We start from the raw sequence: 14,093 nt of genomic DNA, 5'->3' as shown, positions 1-14,093 counted from the left end.
AAATATACACTCAGATGGGAGATGAATATTGGCTCAAATAGGCCTCAGAAAAGTCTGTCCTGAGGAAGGAAGTTTATTTGTTCTCATTCTTACTGCTTAATCTGAAATTTTCACAGTTCTTTTTTTTTTTTTTTTTTGAGATAGAGTCTCACTCTGTCACCCAGGCTGGAGTGCAGTGGCATGATCTCATCTCACTGCAACCTCCGCCTCCTGGGTTCAAGTGATTCTCCTGCCTCAGCCTCCCAAGTAGCTGGGATTACAGGCATGTGCCACCACGCCTGGCTGATTTTTGTATTTTTAGTAGAGATGGGGTTTCACCATGTTAGTCAGGCTGGTCCTGAACTCCTGACCTCAGGTGATCTGCCTGCCTCGGCCTCCCAAAGTGCTAGGATTACAGGCATGTGTGACGGCGCCTAGCCAGAAATTTTCATAATTCTTGACCTTCCAAAATGTGTTGTGGAAACAAATGCTTAATCAGAGGGCAACTGGTTATCTGATGACACTCTTAGTTTTTAACTGGAATAGAGTTGAAATTGAGCATATTTACTTCTTTTTGTTTTGTTTTGTTTGTTGCTGTTGTTGTTCTGAGACAGGGTCTTGCTCTGTCACCCAGGCTGGAGTGCAGTGGTGTGATCATGGCTCAGTGCAGCCTCAATCCTGGATTCAAGCAATCCTCCCACCTCAGCCTTCTGAGTAGCTGCTACTACAGACACGCACCACCACACCCAGCTAGTTTTTGTATTTTATATTTTTATTTTTGGTAGAGATGGAGTTTCGCCATGTTGTCCATGGTGGTCTTGAACTCCTGGGATCAAGTGATCCACCTGTCTCAGCCTAACAAATTGCTGGGATTACAGGCATGAGCCACTGTGAACAGCTCATATTTACTTCTAATTGGACCTCACAGGGCAGCCAGGAAATCAGTAAATGTGCATTCTAGAGATATCTTGGTCACTACTTACATGACTATGATAGTCACTTTACCTGCCTAGGCCTTAGTTTTTGCATCTGTAATTCATTCACTTAACAGACATTTATTAGGTGACTATTCTTAGTCATTAACTGTGTAAGAAGCTCTGCAGAGAAATGTAATGGAAGGCCCAGTAACGTGGCACTCAAAAGGTTTAAGCTAGGAAATTGCCGTTTTAATCTTGTTAGCAAAAATATTGAAAAGGTAATGTCCCGTGAACCCAGCAATTTCACTTGAAAGTATCTGCCCTAGAGAAGCTCTTCAAGGACGTTCACTGCAGAATTGGTTGTAAGAGAAAAAAAAATCGAAACAATGTAATTATTTATTGTTAAAGTACCAGATAAACAGACGTTTAATTGTGCAGTAGAATACTATACAGGAGGTAAAATGAATGAAATATATAGCTATATATGAACATGGCTATATCTTAAAAACATAAAGTTGAAAGGAAAAAGCCATTTTCAGAACAATACATACAGCATAATGCTATTTCTGTAAATGATAAAACACATAGAACACCACTATAGATGGTTTATGAAATAATTCATTTGTCGTAAAAGTATAAAACTCTGGATAGGGAGAATACAGATCAAGTCCAGCTGAGTGGTTACCTCTGGGGAGAGAGGAGAATGAATTCAGGAAAGAGAACAGAGGGCTTCTCACTAGCTCTGTAAAAAGGTATATATTAAAAAGAGTAAAGTTCAGAATAATACAGAATTAGATGTTGATAGCTGTTACTTCTGGGTTGTGCACGTACATGTATATTTAGTGCTGTTCTCTACACTTTATTCATTTGCTATGTTGAAATATTATTTTCCAAAAAATATCATACAGTTTGCTTCAAGAAATGGGAATTCAAGTCACCATGGAGACGATTTTTTGTGAACATCTGAAGTCAGCCGTGAAGATCATCTCATTGTCCCTTCATCTCAAGAAGTGCCCATTTTCTGCCACCTGTTTGGCTCGTCTCTCTGGACTCTCCTATCTGCTCCCTCTTCCTCAAGAGCCAAAAACAAATTTCCCTTCCTTTTTCTTTTTTTTTTCTTTATTATACTTTAAGTTCTACAGTACATGTGCACAATATGCAGGTTTGTTACGTAGGTATACATGTGCCATGTTGGTTTGCTGCACCCATCAACTTGTCATTTACATTAGGTACTTCTCCTAATACTATCCCTCCCCCAGCCCCCCACCCCTTGACAGGCCCGGGTGTGTGATGTTCCCCACCCTGTGTCCACGTGTTTTCATAGTTCAACTCCCACCTATGAGTGAGAACGTGCCGTGTTTGGTTTTCTGTCCTTGTGATAGGTTGCTGAAAATGATGGTTTCCAGCTTCATCCATGCCCCTACAAAGTATATGAACTCATCCTTTTTTATGACTGCGTAGTATTCCATGGTGTATATGTGCCACATTTTCTTAATCCTGTCTATCATTGATGGACATTTGGGTTGGTTCCAAGTCTTTGCTATTGCGAATAGTGCCACAATAAACATACGTGTGCATGCGTCTTTATAGTAGCATGATTTATAATCCTTTGGGTACATACTCAGTAATGGGATTGCTGGGTCAAATTTCTGGTTCTAACTCCTTGAGGAATTGCCACACTATCTTCCACAATGGTTGAACTAATTTACACTCCCACCAACAGTGTAAAAGCATTCCTATTTCTCCACATCCTCACCAGCATCTGTTGTTTCCTGACTTTTTAATGATCATCATTCTAACTGGCGTGAGATGGTATCTCATTGTGGTTTTGATTTGCATTTCTCTGATTACCAGGGATAATGAGCATTTTTTCATGTGTCTGTTGGCTGCATAAATGTCTTCTTTTGAGAAGTATCTGTTCATATACTTTGCCCACTTTTTGATGGTGTTGTTTGTTTTTTTCTTATAACTTTGTTTAAGTTCTTTGTAGATTCTGGATATTAGCCCTTTGTCAGATGGATAGATTGAAAAAATTTTCTCCCATTCTGTAGGCTGCCTGTTCACTCTCATGATAGTTTCTTTTGCTATGCAGAAGCTCTTTAGTTTAATTAGATCCCATTTGTCTATTTTGGCTTTTGTTGCCATTGCTTTTGGTGCTTTAGTCATGAAGTCTTTGACCATGCCTATGTCCTGAATGGTATTGCCTAGGTTTTCTTCTAGGGTTTTTATGGGTTTAGGTTGTACATTTAAGTCTTTAATCCATCTTGAGTTAATTTTTGTATAAAGTGTAAGGAAGGGATCCAGTTTCAGCTTTCTGCATATGGCTAGCCAGTTTTCCCAGCACCATTTATTAAATAGGGAATCCTTTCCCCATTTCTTGTTTTTGTCAGGTTTGTCAAAGATCAGATGGTTATGGATGTGTGGTGTTATTTCTGAGGCCTCTGTTCTGTTCCATTGTCTATATATCTGTTTTGGCATCAGTACCATGCTGTTTTGGTTACTGTAGCCTTGTAGTATAAGTATAGTTTGAAGTCAGGTAGCGTGATGCCTTCAGCTTTGTTTTTGTACTTAGGATTGTCTTGGCAATGCAGGCTCTTTTTTGGTTCCGTATGAAATTTAAATTAGTTTTTTCCAATTTTGTGAAGAAAGTCATTGGTAGCTTGATGAGGATGGCATTGAATCTATAAATTGCCATGGGCAGTATGGCCATTTTCATGATATTGATTCTTCCTCTCCATGAGCATGGAATATTTTTCCATTTGTTTGTGTCCTCTCTTATTTCCTTGAGCAGTGGTTTGTAGTTCTCCTTGAAGAGGTCTTTCACATCCCTTGTAAGTTGAATTCCTATTTTATTCTCTTTGTAGCAATTGTGAATGGGAATTTACTCATGATTTGGCTCTCTGTTTGTGTGTTATTGGTGTATAGGAATGCTTGATTTTTGCACATTGATTTTGTATCCTGAGACTTTGCTGAAGTTGCTTATCAGCTTAAGGAGATTTGGGGCTGAAACGATGGGTTTCTCTAAATATACAATCATGTCATCTGCAAACAGGGACAATTTGACTTCTCTTTTTTCTAATTTAATACCCTTTATTTCTTTCTCTTGCCTGATTGCCCTGGCCAGAACTTCCAACACTATGTTGAATAGGAGTGGTGAGAGGGTATCCTTGTCTCATGCCAATTTTCAAAGGTAATGCTTCCAGTTTTTGCCCATTCAGTATGAAATTGGCGGTATGTTTGTCATAAATAGCTCTTAATATTTTGAGATACATTCCGTCAATACCTAGTTTATTGAGAGTTTTTAGCATGAAAGCGCTGCTGAATTTTGTCATGGGCCTGTTCTGCATCTATTGTGATAATCATGTGGTTTTTGTCATTGGTTCTGTTTATGTGATGGATTATGTTTATTGATTTGTGTATGTTGAATGAACCTTGCATCCGAGGGATAAAGCTGACTTGATCTTGGTGGATAAGCTTTTTGATGTGCTAGGGGATTTGGTTTGCCAGTATTTCATTGAGGATTTTTGCATCAATGTTCATCAGGGATATTGGTCTAAAATTCTCTTTTTCTGTTGTGTGTCTGCCAGGCTTTGGTGTCAGGATGATGCCAGTTTCATAAAATGAGTTAGGGAGGATTTCCTCTTTTTCAATTGATCGGAATAGTTTCAGACAGAATGGTACCAGCTCCTCCTTGTACTTCTGGTAGAATTCAGCTGTGAATCTCTCTGGTCTTGGACTTTTTTGATTGGTAGGCTATTAATTATTTCCTCAATTTCAGAACCTGTTATTGTTCTATTCAGAGATTCAACTTCTTCCTGGTTTCGTCTTGAGGGGGTGTATGTGTCCAGGAATGTATCCATTTCTTTTAGATTTTCTAGTTTATTTCCGTAGAGGTGTTTATAATATTCTCTTATGGTAGTTTGTATTTCTGTGGGATCGGTGGTGATATCCCCTTTATCATTTTTTATTGCATCTATGTGATTCTTCTCTCTTTTCTTCTTTATTAGTCTTGCTAGCAGTCTATCAATTTTGCTGATCTTTTCAAAAAACCAGCTCCTGGATTCATTGATTTTTTGAAGGGTTTTTTGTGTCTCTATTTCCTTCAGTTCTGCTCTGATCTTAGTTATTTCTTGCCTTCTGCTAGCTTCTGGATTTGTTTGCTCTTGATTCTCTAGTTCTTTTAATTGTGATGTTACGGTGTCGATTTTAGATCTTTCCTGCTTTTTCTTGTGGGCATTTAGTGCTATAAAATTCCCTCTACACACTGCATTAAATGTGTCCCAGAGATTCTGGTACATTGGGGCTTTGTTCTCATTGGTTTCAAAGAACATCTTTATTTCTGCCTTCATTTCATTATTTACCCAGTAGTCATTCATTCAGGAGCAAGTTGTTCAGTTTCCATGTAGTTGTGCAGTTTTGAGTGATTTTCTTTATCCTGAGTTCTAATTTGATTGTACTGTGGTCTGAGAGACAGTTTGTTGTGATTTCTGTTATTCTACATTTGCTGAGGAGTGTTTTACTTCCAATTATGTAGTCAATTTTAGAATCACTGTGATGCAGTGCTGAGAAGAATGTATGTTCTGTTGATTTGGGGTGGAGAGTTCTGTAGATGTCTACTAGGTCTACTTGATGCAGAGCTGAGTTCAAGTCTTAGAAATCCTTGTTAACCCTTTGTCCCATCGATCTATCTAATTTTGACAGTGGGGTCTTAAAGTCTGCCATTATTATTGTGTTGGGGTCTAGGTCTCTTTGTAGGTCTCTAAGGACTTGCTTTATGAATCTGGGTGCTCCTGTATTGGGTGCATATATATTTAGGATAGTTAGCTCTTCTTGTTGAATTAATCCCTTTACCATTATGTAATGGCCTTCTTCGTCTCTTTTGATCTTTGTTGGTTTAGTGTCTGTTTTATCAGAGACCAGGATTGCAACCCCTGCTTTTTTTTGTTTTCCATTTGCTTGGTAGATCTTCCTCCATCCCTTTATTTTGAGCCTATGTGTGTCTCTGCATGTGAGATGAGTCTCCTGAATACAGCACACTGATGGGTCTTGACTCTTTATCCAACTTACCATCTGTGTCATTTAATTGGGGCATTTAGCCCATTTACATTAAAGGTTAATATTGTTATGTGTGATTTGATCCTGTCATTATGATGTTAGCTGGTTATTTTGCCCATTAATTGATGCAGTTTCTTCATAGTGTCAAAGGTTTTTACAATTTGGCATGTTTTTGCAGTGACTGGTAGTGGTTTTTCCTTTCCATATTTAAGTGCTTCCTTCAGGAGCTCTTGTGAGACACACCTGGTGGTGACAGAATCTCTCTGCATTTGCTTGTCTGTAAAAGATTTTATTTCTCCTTGACTTATGAAGGTTAGTTTGGCTGGATATGAGATTCTGGGTTGAAAATTCTTTTCTTTAATAAAGTTGAATATTGGCTCCTACTGTTTTCTGGCTTGTAGGGTTTCTGCCGAGAGATCCGCTGTTAGTCTGATGGGCTTCCCTTTGTAGGTAACTCAACCTTTCTCTCTGGCTGCCCTTAACATTTTTTCCTTCATTTCAATCTTGGTGAATCTGACAATTATGTGTCTTGGGGTTGCTCCACTCAAGGAGTATCTTTGTGGTGTTCTCTGTATTTCCTGAATTTGAATGTTGGCCTGCCTTGCTAGATTGGGAAGTTCTCCTAGATAATATCCTGAAGAGTGTTTTCTAACTTGGTTCCATTCTCCCCATCACTTTCAGGTACACCAATCAGATGTAGATTTGGTCTTCTCACATAGTCCCACATTTCTTGAAGGCTTTGTTCATTTCTTTTCACTCTTTTTTCTCTCCTCTTGTCTGCTCACTTTATTTCATTAATTTGATCTTCAATCACTGATATCCTTTCTTCCACTTGACCGAATCGGCTACTGAAGTTTGTGCTTGTGTCATGAAGTTCTCATGCTGTGGTTTTCAGCTCCATCAGGTTAGTTAAGGTATTCTCTACACTGTTTATTCTAGTTCGCCATGTGTGTATCTTTTTTCAAGGTTTTTTAGCTTCCTTGTGATGTGTTAGAACATGCTCCTTTAGCTTGGAGAAGTTATTACTGACCTTCTGAAGCCTAATTCTGTCAACTCATCAAGCTCATTCTCTATCCCGTTTTGTTCCATTGTTGGTGAGGAGCTGCAGTCCTTTTGAGGAGAAGAAGCTCTCTGGTGTTTGGAATTTTCCACTTTTCTGCTCTGGTTTCTCCCCATCTTTGTGGTTTTTATCTACCTTTGGTCTTTGATGTTGGTGACCTACAGATGAGGTTTTGGTGTGGATGTCCTTTTTGTTGATGTTGATGCTATTCCTGTTTGTCAGCTTTCCGTCTAACAGGCCCCTCAGGTGCCGGTCTGTTGGAGTTTGCTGGAGGTCCACTCCAGACCCTGTTTGCCTGGGTGTCACCAGTGGAGGCTACAGAAGAGCAAATATTGCAGAACAGCAAATATTGCTGCCTGATCCTTCCTCTGGAAGTTTTGTCCCAGAGGGGCACCCGCCTTTATGCGGTGTCTGTTGACCCCTACTGGGAGGTGTCTCCCAGTCAGGCTACATGGTGGTAAGGGACACACTTGAGGAGGCAGTCTGTCTGTTCTCAGAGCTCGAACGCCATGCTGGGAGAACCACTGCTCTCTTCAGAGCTGTCAGACAGGGATGTTTAAGTCTGCAGAAGTTTCTGCTGCCTTTTGTTCAGCTATGCCCTGCCCACTGAGGTGGAGTCTATACAGGCAGTAGGCCTTGCTGAGCTGTGGTGGGCTCCGCCCAGTTTGAGCTTCCTGGCCACTTTGTTTACCTACTCAAGCCTCAGCAATGGCAGACCCCCTTCCCCACCAGGCTACGGCCTCACAGGTCGATCTCAGACTGCTGCACTAGCAGTGACCAAGGTTGTGTGTGTATGGGACCTGCCAAGCCAGGCATAGGAGGGAATTCTCTGGTCTGCCAGTTGCTAAGACTATGGGAAAAGTGTTGTATTTCAGTGAAAGTGTACCATTTCTCCAGATACAGTCTGTCACGGCTTCCCTTGGCTAGGAAAGGGAAATCCCCTGACCCCTGGTGCTTCCCAGGTGAGGTGATGCCCCACCCTCCTTGGCTCACCCTCCATGGGCTGTACCCACTGTCCAACCAGTTGGAGATGAACCAGGTACCTCAGTTGGAAATGCAGAAATCACCTGTCTTCTGTGTTGATCTCGCTGGGAGCTGCAGACCGGAGCTGTTCCTATTCGGCCATCTTCTCTCTCCTTTTTCATGCCCTGCAATTCAGCCATCTCCTGTGTACCCTTGACACCAGCTCTCAGTGTCTCACCATTAACCCAACAGATTTTCATCAGATTTTTCCATGACAATTTCCTCCTATGAGGAATTTTGGTCCAAATTGTGAAATAATAAATATTTCACCAGCTTTGCATTTGCATAAGAAAATTCATCAGAAGGAGCACTTTTTAATATGTAGGTGTGCATACAATCACTGCTCAGGGAGAAGGAAATATCCAGAACTGTTCTGCCATAGCAAGTGCCCCAGGTGGCAGCTCATAGAGAGAGGGAGCTGTGGTAGCCATGATGAGGCACTACCCAGTCCTTCTTCAAGGAAAGACTTGCTGCTCAGCTTCTGAGAGTACTGTTGTCAGTGTTCTGCTGTCAGCTTCTTCAAAGACTGCATCAGCTGCAAAAAGCCACCTCACCCAAGGTCACACCCTTTCTGAAGCAGCTCTCACCCACTGACTGATAATGGCAAGTGTATAAAGGCCTGGTCACTTGGCCGAATGTGGAACATTAGTTATGACTCATTTTATCTCTAGAGCTCCCATGAAGACAGCTGAGACTGTTGTCAGGCTGGCATTTTAGTTTCACCTTTTTCCCACACCCAATCCTGCTTCCTTATCTCCTATCCACAAGTGTTGATCCCAAGGGAACTCTAATAAGCATCTTGCACACAAGACTTCATCAGGTACCTTCCTCTCTTTCCTCCATACTCACTAGTTATAGAGTGCATTGGTCAGCTATTGCTCCACTAGTGTTGAATAACAAACAACTCCAAACATCTCAGTGGCATATAACAACAGACATTTATTGACTGTCATCAGTCTGGAGATCAATTTGCCTTTGCTGGGATTGTTGATCTTGATTGGGTTTAGCTGGACTTGGTTCCAGGACACCATTCAGTTTCAAGTCTAGTCCACTGATCTTTCATTCTAAAAGCTAACCTAAAGGAGTAACAGCTACTTAGGGCATGTCCTTCTTGTGAATGGATGGCAGAGCTGTTGGAGGAGTCATAAGACATCAGCTCAGGCTGGGCGTGGTGACTCACACCTGTAATCCCAGCACTTTGGGAGGCCAAGCCAGGAGGATCACTTGAGGTCAGGAGTCACAGACTAGCCTGGCCAACATGGCAAAATCTCATCTCAACTGAAAATACAAAAATTGGCCAGGCATGGTGGCATGTGCCTGTAGTCCCAGCTACTTGGGAGACTGAGTTAGGAGAATCACTTGAACCCGGGAGGCTGAGATTGCAGTGACCTGTGGCACTATACTCCAGCCTGGGCAACAGAGAAAGACTCTAAAAACAAAACAAAACAAAAAAAACCTCAGCTCAGAGCTGAAACTGTCACTACTATTATTTTTGTTCCATTGGCCAAAACAAGTATGGCCAAGCTCACCATCCTTAAGGATGGGGAGATATACTCCACACTTAGCAAAGGAAGGCAGGAACAAAGGACTGTGAGCAAAGAATGCTGTCTACCACAAGGAACCTGAGAGATGGGCAGATTTTCCTAAAACCAAGGAGCTTTCTGGGAAAAGAGGGGTTGCGAGTCAGGCTTCTTTACTTGGAAGATTCAGAATTACTAAAGCACTATGGGAATGAACTGGGATGGTCCTAACGAAGGCCAGGTGAAAGAAGGGGCAAAAAGTCTCCTTATATAAAAGACGATAAGAATAGAAATAGATGAGATTAGTGGAAGCTAATTCTATGTACACATTTGGCCACTACTAGAACACTTCCTGAACATCTTGGGGGGAATGATTCTTTCTATGTGTATAAACTGTCCCTAAAGTAGCTTTCACATCGGGAGTCCCAGCCCATCTTCTGCATCCCAGCACCTGTGGAGAACCAGGCAAGGCTAGTATGATTAATGGTGATGTGGGTATCTTGTACCCTCGGTGACACCACTAGGCAATGAAAAGACCCACAGAGATCTGGCTGATTTTCCCTTTCTACTTTTTGAGGCAATAGTAAGCTAAATTGACCCCTTAGCATAGTAAGCACCACAACCCTAGAGTCTTTGGCCTTAGCATGAAGGACTTGGGGAGCAAAGACATGCTTGCAAAACAAGAGACTTTCCTTCTCAGAGGGGTTACAGTGTAAAGAGTATAAATTATTTTGCATGACAAGTACAAAGAAGCAAGTCATATTGATTAGGTTAAAATAAATAAGACATTTTCCCTACCCTCTAGAATTTTAGAGTCTTTATAGAAAATAAGAGTGCAAGTATATACATTTAGCATCTCTTCCAGCTCCACGATTCTATAATCTTAAGATATGCTGCATCTTCTCTGTATAATACTTGTTTAGCAGGCCAAATGTGCGGCGGAGTGCCAAATTTAACAAGCTGTTTCATGCCAATGTCAGCACTCCCTATAGGATAAAGATTTGAGTATCTACTGATCTAAAACATCAACTACCTGATTGCAACATCCAACAGCAAGCTGGAAGGCTTGCCAACTTCTGTGAAAAAGTACCTGACATTTCAAAATGTATAGCTCTGGGCAAGGCTGAATCCAAGGTCTGACATCTAATGGGATTAATTGCTCTTATGACAGTAGACAAGTCCCTGTTTTACTCTATCGACTGAATTAGTATTTTAACACCAGAAAAAGAGATGTGTGAAAACAAAGGCAATATTATTATCAGTCCTCTGCTTCTTGGCATTGTCAAGGCTCAGTCAGTCCCTCAGTCGTTTGGGAGCACAGCAGTGAATTCACTACAATCTCCATCCATGTCAAAAGTGGGCCCACGAGCTACTGTGTTTGCTCTACAGAAAGGTCTGACTTTCCATTACTTTGATTACTTGATTCCTCTCTAGGTCCTCTGAGGGGACTTAGGTCTTAGGCTTAAGTCCATGCCATTTGCTTGGTCCCCAGCTCTGTCCAGCTTCCTTTCTTCAAAAGTTAGTTCCAACTGTCATAGTTCCCGGTGATGAATAATATTCTGCTGAAATTCAGAAGCTTCGTGAGCCCATGTATCTTTGAGTAATAGTGCTGCAAGGATGTGCCTTCTGTAATATTCTTCTACTACCTGAGCAGATCCCTTGGAGGGAGAAAGTCTGAATCAATACTGAATTAGCCACATCACTCTTGACTCTTCTATCCAATAATAGGGGCAAATAGTATGAATAGCAGAGTCCTTCCTAGTCCCGGGGCCAATACTGAAGTCCCAACATGCTTCCAAGCAGACCCATTCAAGTTGGGAAAACCACATCTGTGTGTGTCTTCACAAAGAAAAATAAATATACTCATGTTAAATAAATACAATGCCATTGGCATCTTATTTTTTCTTTTTCCTAATGCTGTGTTAGCATCAGAAATGACAGCCCTCTTAAGATTTATGCATGTGACTGTTTTTGCCCCTGGATTCTACTGAAACATTTATTAGAATCTTGAGAAGTTAGATCCCCAAATTGCATATGGATTATTTATTAGGATGGTGAAATTATTTAATCAAAATGTAAAAATGTAAAAATGATGAGACTTGGGACTCTTACTGAATCAGTGATCAAATTACTGTTACATAATATGAAAATTATCTGCTTGAAAATTTCTAGAGGTTGCTGTCAGGCACTTCATGCAGCATGAAGAAACCAAGGGGTAATTGTGGAAATGAACATTTCAAAAGCGGAACTATGGCTGGGAACAATGACCTTTGTTTTGGTTAATAAATATATTTTTTCAAGATAATATTTTAATCTATTTTTTCTGTGTTTTAAAAATAAGCCAATAGCTGGGCACAGTGGCTCACACCTGTAATCCCAGCACTTCGGGAGGCCGAGGTGGGTGGATCACTTGAGGTCGGGAGTTTGAGACCAGTCTGGCCAACATGGTGAAACCCCGCTTCTACTAAAAATACAATATTAGCTGGGCGTGGTGGCAGGCGCCTGTAGTCCTAGCTACTTGGGAGGCTGAGGCAGGAGAATCGCTTGAACCCAGGAGATGGAGGTTGCAGTGAGCCAAGATTGCAGCCACTGCACTCCAGACTGGGTGACAGAGCAAGACTCTGTCTAAAAAAAAAAAAAAAAAAGAAAGAAAAAAGCTAACATTGATATAGCATTATTAACTAAAGTCAATAGCTTACATTAGGGCTCATTCTTTGTATTGCACATTTTGTGGGTTTTGACAAATGTATAATGACATGTTTCTCCATCCTTACAGTATCATACAGAAAATTACATTAACCTAAAAATACCCTGTGCTCCACCCATTCATCCCTCCCTTCCTCCCCTGAACCCCTGGCAGCCACTGATCTTTTTACTATCTCCATGGTGCTGACTTTTCTGGAATGCCATATACTTGGAATCATATAGTATGTAGCCTTTCAGGTTGGCTTCTTTCACTTAACAATATGCATTTAAATTTCCTTCATGTCTTTTCATGGCTTCATAGCTCATTTCTTCTTAGTGCTGAATAATATTCTATTGTCTGGAGGTACCAGAGTTTGTTTATCCATTCACCTGCTGAAGGACATCTTGCTCACTTCCAAGTTCTGGCAGTTATGAACAAGGCTGCTGTAAACATTCATGTGCAGGTTTTTGTGTGTACGTAACTTCTCAACTCATTTGGATAAATACCAACAAGAGCAATTGCTGGATCATATAGTAAGACTATTGTTAGTTTTGTAAGAAACTGCCAAGCTGCCTTCCAAAGTGACTGGACCATTTTGCGTTCCCACCAGCAATGAATTAGTTTCTATTACTCCACATCCTCGCCAGCATTTGGCGTTGTCAGCATTCTGGATTTTGGCCATTCTAATAGGTGTGTAGCATCTCATTGTTTTATTGTGCGTTTTTCTGTTGACATAGGATGTGGAGCTTCATTTCATATGCTTGTTTGTATCTATATATCTTCTTTGGTAAAGCGTCTGTTCAGATCTTTTGCCCAGAGTTCTCTTTTTGCTTATTCTTAAGAGTTCTTTATATATTTTTGGATACCAGTCCTTTATCAGATATGTGTTTTGTAAATGCTTTCTCTCAATTTGTGGTTTGTCTTTTCTTTCTTTGTTTTTTAACTTTTTGAGATGAAGTCTCGCCCTGTCTCCCAGGCTGGGGTGCAGTGGCGTGATCCCAGCTCACTAAACCCCTGCCTCCTGGGTTCAAGTGATTCTCATGTCTCAGCCTCCCAAGTCAATAGGATTACAGATGTGTGCCACCATGCCCAGCTAATTTTTTGTATTTTTAGTAGAGACGGGGTTTCACCATATGGGCCAGGCTGGTCTCAAACTCCCAACTTCAGTTGATTCACCTGCCTCGGCCTCCCAAAGTGCTGGGATTACAGGCTTGAGCCACTGTGCCTGGCCCGTGGTTTGTCTTTTCATCTCTCAACAGTGTCTTCTTCAGAGCAGAAGTTTTTAATTTTAGTGAAGTCCAACTTTTTCTTTCATGGACCACACTTTTGGTTTTGTATCTAAAAAATAATTGCCAAACCCAATGAGGTCACTTAGATTTTCTAATAAATGTCTTTTTATTGTGATAAAATATACATGAATGGTTACCATTTTAACCATTTTTAAATGTACAGTTCCATGGCATTGAGTGCGCTCACCTTACTGTGCATCTAATAAATGTTGGGTTTTTTTGTTTGTTTGTTTTTGTTTTTTGAGATGGAGTCTCGCTCTGTCACCCAGGCTGGAGTGCAGTGGCACGATCTTGGCTCACTGCAACTTCTGCCTCCTGGGTTCAAGCGATTCTCTGCCTCAGCCTCCTAAGTAGCTGGGACTATAGGCACGTGCCCAGCAAATTTTTTGTATTTTTAGTAGAGACAAGTTTCACCGTGTTAGCCAGGATGGTCTCAATCTCCTGACCTCGTGATCCGCCTGCCTCAGCCTCCCAAAGTGCTGGGATTACAGGCGTGAGCCACCGTGCCTGGCCAAATGTATTTTTAAAAATTTATTTGGCGGAGGGGGCAGGTGTGGTGGCTCA

The sequence above is a fragment of the Macaca fascicularis genome, chromosome 15, assembly GCF_037993035.2.
Source record: "Macaca fascicularis isolate 582-1 chromosome 15, T2T-MFA8v1.1".
Lineage (NCBI taxonomy): Eukaryota > Metazoa > Chordata > Mammalia > Primates > Cercopithecidae > Macaca > Macaca fascicularis.
The sequence above is the reverse complement of the archived record's forward strand: the minus strand, read 5'-3'. Positions refer to the sequence as shown.